Source organism: Euphorbia lathyris, chromosome 10 (assembly GCF_963576675.1).
Source record: "Euphorbia lathyris chromosome 10, ddEupLath1.1, whole genome shotgun sequence".
Classification (NCBI taxonomy): Eukaryota; Viridiplantae; Streptophyta; class Magnoliopsida; order Malpighiales; family Euphorbiaceae; genus Euphorbia; species Euphorbia lathyris.
Window position 1 is genome coordinate 19427614 of NC_088919.1, and position 8593 is coordinate 19436206.

Consider the following 8593-nt stretch of genomic DNA (forward strand, 5'->3'; position numbering starts at 1 on the left):
AGGAAAAGGGTTGGAAAATAGGCCAAAAATCCGGACTTGGAGTTGCCTTTAACACGCGTGTCGCGATCGTGGATGTGTATCCGCGGCCGCGCATTGCGTTTTTCAGCCAATTTTTTCTTTGAATTGTTGTGGGAATTTGCTGAAGTTACCGAGAATTACACCATTCGCGGCCGCGAATCGCGTTTGGCAGCGAATTTTTTGTCTGAATTTGGAGTGAATGTGCTGAAGTTACCGAGAATCCATTAATTCACGGCCGCGGATCACCCTTTGGTCACCCAATTCTGCATATTAACTCCTATTTGTGTAATTTCTTTGATAAATTTGATCCTGTACTCCTGGACAATGTAATCTGTACTTAAGAACATAAATGTAAAACATTAAATGATAAGGAAAACCAAAGGTTTATCCTTTAATGGAAAAATAAATGAAAATGCTTTAATTAATGAATGTGAAAATTAGAAATAGGAAAGGTTTGGAACTAAAATTAATTGAAGCATTTATGTGCATTTATTAATGTAAGTTAAATGAATCTTATTTAAGGAATTGAAACTTAGTTATTAATCATTTAATTAGTAATGAATGGATTAAGTTTGCATTTAATAGGTGCATTAGTGTAGAATTATGAAATTAAATGTAAGTTGAACCAAATAATCAAAAACAGAAAATAATGCAAAAGAGAAAGTTTTATTAAAATAAAAATATGTACAACATATGTACAAACAATATCAACAAAAGCTATGCTAAAAATTCGTCCCTTTCAATCGGGATTTTCTTAGCCCTATAGCGTTCTAATTTCAACTGCACGAAGGCTTGACGTTCTGGTGCAGAAAGAAAATTTGGTCCTGATCGAAATACTCGTTTCACTAGACCTTCATATTCTAAAAACTCATAGTCTAGCATCGGGAAAGATTCAGCATCACTCCAAGGAACAGAAATACTTCCCTTGGTCCCTAGAATTATTCCGCATATAATATTCCCGAATCCAACCTTCTTAGCCTTGGATCTAGATGCGGCAACAAGACCCTCCATCAAAATCTTTGAAGAATCAACCACGTTGCCTTGAAATATATCGCCAAGGACATAAAGATCAGATTCTTGGACGACACTACTGAACGTGCAACCGAACAGGCTGTGACTCAGAAACTTATGCAAATATAGCATAGAGTTGGAATAAAAAGACTTATTATAGGCAAGTTTTGGGTTGAAAGGCCAGATGCCGGTGAGCATTCGCCAAATATCAGTGGACGTCATATCTCTTCTATGATGACGTTTGGTAGTATCCTTCAAGGGAAAACCAAACCAAGCATGCAATTCAGGATATCCAAAAGTGAAAGTTTTGCCATCCCGACGAAAACTAAGACGCACCCGACGCTTGTTAACAAAACGAACCGTACAGAAGAACTCTAATATCCAGTCTCCAATTATAGGAAACTTCATATCAGCAAATCCGGTCCATCCTAAGCGTTCTATGTAGCGACTCATATCTTCTTTAATTCCTAACTGATCGTTAAGAAAGTCATCCATGTATAGCATTCCGACAAAGAATCTGTATCGAAGCTTCAAGAAGCGCCTTCCCTCATCATGATTGAAGATGGGAAAGTTACATCCATAATGCTCTGATATATCAACACGCTTATTGCGTGAAGCAATAACTTTCTTAGATGAAGTGTTTGAGGAAGTCATGGTGTTTGGAATGATTAAGGAAGAAAGGTTCTGAACTTAGTTTCTGAATTGTTGAAATGGTAAGAAAATCAGAGATAGTTCTGATAGAGATGAAAAGAAAGTGACAGAAAACTGAACCTCTAGAACCTATTTATAAGATCCTAGGACGAAAAGAGGTGTTGTTTTGAAGTGAAAAGGCATGAAACAAACCTTTTAGAAATGAAGAAACTTAATGCTTCGTTTCTGAAGAGTTGCATCTGGTGGAAAAAGGGCAATTTTTGCATAATTTCCCCGTGTCGCGACCGAGGATTCTGACCCGCGGTCGTGACACGCTGATTTCCTTGCGAAAATCAGTTGTCAAAACTCCAAATTTCTGATCCTCTACCGAGAATCCTCATCCTCGGTAAGTTCAGAAATTTTCCTTTCAATTTGAAATCAGAATTCTCAACTGAGAATCCGAAATCCTCTATAAGTCCAGAAATTTTCCTGGCTACTAGTTATACCCAAATTCTCAACTGAGAATTTTAAATTCTCTATAAGTTCAGAAATTTCTTACCTCCTTAAGAATTCTATATATGTGAATTCTCAACTGAGAATTTCAAATTCTCAACTGAGAATCACTGAATTTCTCCTAATTCTCATTAAATTCCTAAAAATTAATTAAAATCATGACTTGTATACATTTTTATATATCTAAAATTCTAATATAAAATTATATAATTTAAACAAAACAAAAAAAAATAAAAATAAAAACTAACTATTAGAAAAATGAAATGACTTATAAGTCAGGAAATCTTGTTACGAAATTAGTTCATATTTCGGAAATATTTTCGTAATAGATTTTACATCGATTACCGTTAACTTTAAAACGATTACCGTTAGTTTCCTCGAGTTCTAAAGAACCATAGTCGAATGTTTTGACGACTAAATACGGTCCGTCCCATCTGGACTTAAGTTTTCCTGGAAATATACGAAGCCGTGAATTAAATAACAACACCTTATCTCCAACATTAAAGTGTTTGACTTTGATCTTGACATCGTGCCATTTTTTCACTTTTTCTTTATAAATCCTCGCATTTTCATACGATAGATGTCGTAACTCATCTAACTCATTTAAATTGAGTAAACGTTTCTTTCCTGCTTGTTGTAAATCAAAATTAAGTTTTCTAATAGCCCAATAGGCTTTATGTTCTAATTCAACTGGTAAATGACATGCTTTTCCATATACCAAACGGTATGGAGTCATTCCTATTGGTGATTTAAATGCAGTACGGTATGCCCATAGCGCATTATTGAGTTTTTGTGACCAATCTTTTCTTGATGATGAAACAGTTTTCTCTAGAATCCATTTGAGTTCTCTATTTGAGATCTCCGCCTGACCATTCGACTGAGGATGGTATGGCGTTGACACGCGGTGGCGTACTCCATATTTTTTCATAAGCATATCAAAATTTCGATTTATGAAATGGGTACCGCCATCACTAACAACGAATCTAGGACAACCGAATCTACAAAATATATCGTCAAGAAAATTAATAACTACTTTAGAATCATTCGTAGGGGTTGCAATTGCTTCAACCCACTTCAAAACATAATCAACGGCTACTAATATGTAAGTTTTACCATTGGAAGGCGGAAAAGGTCCCATGAAATCAATTCCCCACATGTCGAAGATTTCAACTTCCAACACGTTTTTGAGGGGCATCTCATCTTTCCTTCCTAAATTTCCCGTTCTTTGGCATTTATCACAACGAGTAATAAATGAACCAACGTCCTTAAACATCGTAGGCCAAAAGAAACCACATTCCAATATTTTAGCTACCGTTTTATTAACTCCATTATGTCCTCCATATGAGCTGGAATGACATTCTGTTATTATAGATTCATATTCATTTTCTCCAACACATCTCCTAATTATCCCGTCACCACATGATTTGAATAGAAAGGGATCTTCCCAAAAATACTGTTTAATATCGAAGAAAAATTTCTTCCTTTGTTGGGAAGATAATCCTTCCGGAACGATATCGGTTGCAAGATAATTAGCAAAATCTGCATACCATGGTGACATGATACTTTCTACTTGATAGAGATGTTCATCGGGGAAATCATCTCGTATACCGACAGTTTCACCTATAGGACCGTTTTCATCTTCTAGTCTCGATAGATGATCGGCGACAAGGTTTTCTACTCCCTTTTTGTCTCTAATTTCTATATCAAATTCTTGTAACAACAAAACCCATCTAATCAGACGCGGTTTTGCATCTTTCTTAGCAAACAGATAACGTAAAGCTGCGTGATCTATATAAATAATAACTTTAGATCCTAATAAGTATGACCTAAACTTATCACATGCAAATACTACGGCTAACATCTCTTTTTCTGTTGTTGTGTAATTTAACTGTGCACCGGACAATGTGTGACTTGCATAATAAATAACATGTAATCTTTTATCCTTTCTTTGACCTAAAACACATCCTACTGCTAGGTCACTTGCATCACACATGATTTCAAAAGGCAAATCCCAATCGGGTTTAGCAATTATGGGTGCACTGACTAAGGCTGTTTTCAATGTTTCGAAAGCTTTAATACAATCTTCATTAAAATCGAAGGTTGAATCCTTCATAAGCAAATTAGTAAGTGGTTTGGAAATCACAGAAAAGTTTTTTATAAATCGTCTGTAAAAACCTGCATGTCCTAGAAATGATCTTACTCCCTTGACAGTTGTTGGTGGGGGTAATTTTTCTATTACTGAAGTTTTTGCTCTATCCACTTCTAATCCTTTTTCGGATATTTTATGACCTAAAACAATTCCTTCGTCAACCATGAAATGACATTTTTCCCAATTTAATACTAAATTCGTTTCTTCGCATCTAGAAAGAACTTTATCTAAGTTTTTTAAACATGCATCAAAAGAATCTCCATAAACTGAAAAATCATCCATAAATACTTCCATGATATCTTCGATGAAATCATTAAAAATTGCAGTCATACAACGTTGAAAAGTTGCTGGTGCATTACATAGACCAAAAGGCATTCTTCTATATGCAAATGTTCCATAAGGACATGTGAAGGTTGTTTTATCTTGGTCATCCGGGTAAATATATATTTGAAAGAATCCGGAATAACCATCAAGAAAACAATAAAATGCATGACCGGCTATCCTTTCGATCATTTGATCGATGAAAGGTAAAGGAAAATGATCTTTCCTAGTTGCCTTATTTAGGTTCCTATAATCTATACAAACCCTCCAACCGGTGGTGGTTCGCGTAGGTATTAATTCACCTTCATCATTCCTTACTACAGTTATACCTCCCTTTTTGGGTACACAATGGATTGGACTAACCCATTCACTATCCGAAATAGGATAAATGATTCCATTGTCTAAAAGTTTAGTAATCTCATTTTTTACTACTTCTTTCATGTTCGGATTTAAACGTCTTTGTCTATCCGCTTTAGGTGGCTTATCTTCTTCTAAGTGAATCCTATGCATTACAATACTAGGATTAATTCCTTTTAAATCTGAAATCTGCCATCCCATACTTCCTATTCTATTTCTAACAACTTCTTTCAATTTTTCTTCTTGATTTTCTGTTAATTTGTTAGAGATGATTATAGGTAGAGTATCACTTCCGCCTAGGAAAGTGTATCTCAAATGGTTTGGTAGTTCTTTTAGTTCTAATTTAGGTGGAACTATTACTGAAGGTGGAACTGGTCCATCTTCTCGAATCAAAGGCTCTGGGTCCTTATCTTCTAATTCTTCGCCCATTATAGGTTCTATTATTTCTTCTCTTTGAACAATGTCATTGACACATTCTTCAATTAAATCAAGTTTCATACAGGCGAAATCCTCCATAGGATATTTCATCGCTTGATTCATATCGAACTCGATCTTATCGTCACCTATTCTTAAAACTACTTTTCCTTCCGACACATCAACTAGAGCACGTCTCGTGTTCATGAATGGTCTACCAAAGATTAGCGGACAATTAGCATCATAAGCAAAATCTAAGATAACAAAATCAGTAGGAAAAATAAATTTGTCAACTTTTACCAAAACGTCTTCAATTATACCATATGGTCTTTTAGTGGATTGATCCGCTAATTGCAAAACCATATTGGTACGCTTGATGTCTTCTTCTAAACCTAATTTCTCAAAAATAGACAATGGCATCAAGTTTATACTAGCTCCTAAATCACAAAGACAACTTGGGAATTCCATATTTCCCAAAGTACACGGAATGGTAAAGCATCCGGGATCTTTGAGTTTAGTAGGTAATTGCTTGATACTATCGAACTACATTCTTCAGAAAGAAAAATGGATGAAATTCCTTCCCAACTAATCTTTTTTGAAATTAAATCTTTCAAGAATTTTCCATAGTTAGGAATTTGCGTAATTGCATCCATGAATGTTAAATTTATATGCAAATTTTTAAGTTTGTCTAAAAATGATAAAAGTTGTTAATCATGGTCCTTATTTCGGACCCTGTGTGGAAAAGGTGGTTTTGGTACAAAAGGTTTTGGATTAGAGTCAATTGGCGTATCTTTTTGTTTTAACGTATCTTCTTTGGATTTTGGTAAATCATTTCCAGGTAAAGTTGAATTTTCGGGCATTTCCGGACCTAAGTAGTTTTTCCCCGAACGAAGAGTGATAGCCTTAACATGCTCTTTCGGATTTTCTTCCGTTTGGCTGGGAAGACTTCCCTCTTTGCGGGATGGAATTGATTTAGCAAGTTGTCCAATTTGAACCTCCAAATTATGGATGCTAGAGGATTGGTTTTTGATAAGCTGATCGAATTTATTTTCGATCCGTTTAAAACCATCGGCTTGATTACTTACCTTTCCATTCATAGCATCAATAAATTTGTCGATTTTTGAAGATAAAGTGCTAATCGTATCTCTTGTTTGATTTTGATAATTATTTACACGATATTGATTAGCATTTGCATTATTATTATTATTACCATCTTTCCAGTTAAAGTTAGGATGATTTCTCCATCCAGGATTATACGTATTAGAATAAGGATTAGTAGTTTGGTTTTGTCCTTGGACAAAATTTACCTGTTCTATCTCATTCATACCTTCGTAATCAATGTCTCTTTGGATTGGATCATTAGGATCGCACGGTGCCATAAATTTATCAATTTTGTGCGATAAGGCAGAAAATTGGGCTTGTAACATTGCTACAGGATCAAGATTCATTATACCTTTAACCGATGATGTACCTGAGGATGATGGTTTCACCGTTGGTATATGTCCACGCTCTGCGGGCCACATACTGTTGTTGATTGCCATTTCCTCCAAAAGTTCTCTTGCTTGGGCGGACGTCTTCTTCATAAATAACCCTCCAGACATAGCATCTAATGAACCTCTAGTTGTAGGATTTAATCCATTATAGAATGTCTGCATTAAAAGTGCATCTGGCAATTGGTGGTGTGGGCATAAACGTTGAAGTTCTTTAAAACGTTTCCAAGCTTCATAAAGAGTTTCATTATCATTTTGGGTAAAAGATGTCAACTCTTTGATGACTCTTGCGGTTTTTGCTAAGGGAAAATATTTTGATAAAAATGCTTGGGCTAATTGGTCCCAAGTTTCAAATGTTGCAGCAGGCATAGAAGTTAACCAAATTTTTGCCTTGTCCTTCAAAGTGAAAGGAAAGAGGCGAAGTTTGATTGCTTCGGCTGTTACATCAGTAATTTTAAAAGTGTCACAAATTTCTAAGAAATTTGTCAAATGTGCATTAGGGTTTTCGTTAGGTAGTCCATAAAACGTTACGTTGTTTTGCAACATATTAAGCAAAGCAGGCTTAATTTCAAATTGATTTGCGTTTATACGGGGTCTAACTACACTATTAGTTACACCGGCCATTCCTGGCCTAGCATAATCCATAAGTGTCGGTGGATCGGCCATATTTTCTGGCTAGTCTACTTTGGTTTTTAAGGGTGTTTTGTCTTTGTTTTTGTTGTTTTTCTTAAGTGTTCTTTCAATTTCTGGATCAAAAGGATCTGGTGGCGTGCCCGAATTTCGCGAACTGCGCATGAACTTGAAATTGTTACACGAGCCAAACTACCTTCAAAACAAAATTGAAAACAAATATGTTATATAAACTGAAAAATAAATAAAATATAAAAATTGTATAAAAATAATGTATAAACCTATATTCGAAAATAAAATACAAAAAAAAAAAAATTTTGTCAAAAATTTCGGCGTATCCCCGGCAACGGCGCCAAAAACTTGTTAAGCGATTTCCGCAAGTGCACGGTTTCGCTTGTAGTAATAAAAATATCGATCCCACAGGGATACGTTTTTTTAACGAAAAAACTTATTTTTGAATCTGTTAATTTCGAACTTGTTAGATTTACTATTAATTGTAAATGAAAAGTGAAATTTGTCTAATTGAATTTAGGAAATTTGTTTAATTGAATGTGTGAACTTTGAATACTTGAAAATGCTGGAATAAGATTTTATATTTAGAATAAATCGATTGTTAGAAAGATCTTCTGATTTTAAGGATGAATTTTACAAAACAGGAACATTTAGAACTTATTAGAAAAACGAATGAATTTATTCATTTTCATTAAGCAAAGAAAACAACTTAAACTTTGTATCAATTATGATGATGAAATAAATGACGGAACCTCTAATTATTTGGCTTTGAACGCGACAAAACCCTTTCGGGATAGTTGTCCTTACTCAAATTAAAACTCTTTCGAGATGATAATTTGCCTAAGTGTTCAACAAAGTTTCCTTGTAATGATTTTAAATTCAAGTGCATATTAATGAAAACACCAGCCTCACTTATATTGGATTGGTTACCATAAGTGCTGCATAACGATTTGTCGAATAGAACGGACTTTATTAGATGAAATATAAATTGATACAAGTTTACAGAGAACAAGGAGCATCGAGTTCTTCGAGGGCGTGCAAGTGAAGG

General features: G+C 34.8%; 1 non-coding gene across 1 annotated transcript; it reads left to right on the forward strand.

Moving 5' to 3' along the window:
• Positions 1–7084: 7084 nt before the first annotated feature.
• On the forward strand, positions 7085–7191 carry LOC136210143 (small nucleolar RNA R71). The gene has a single exon (XR_010677851.1). It is a non-coding gene; the product is annotated as a small nucleolar RNA R71 (small nucleolar RNA).
• The last annotated feature ends 1402 nt before the right edge of the window (positions 7192–8593 follow it).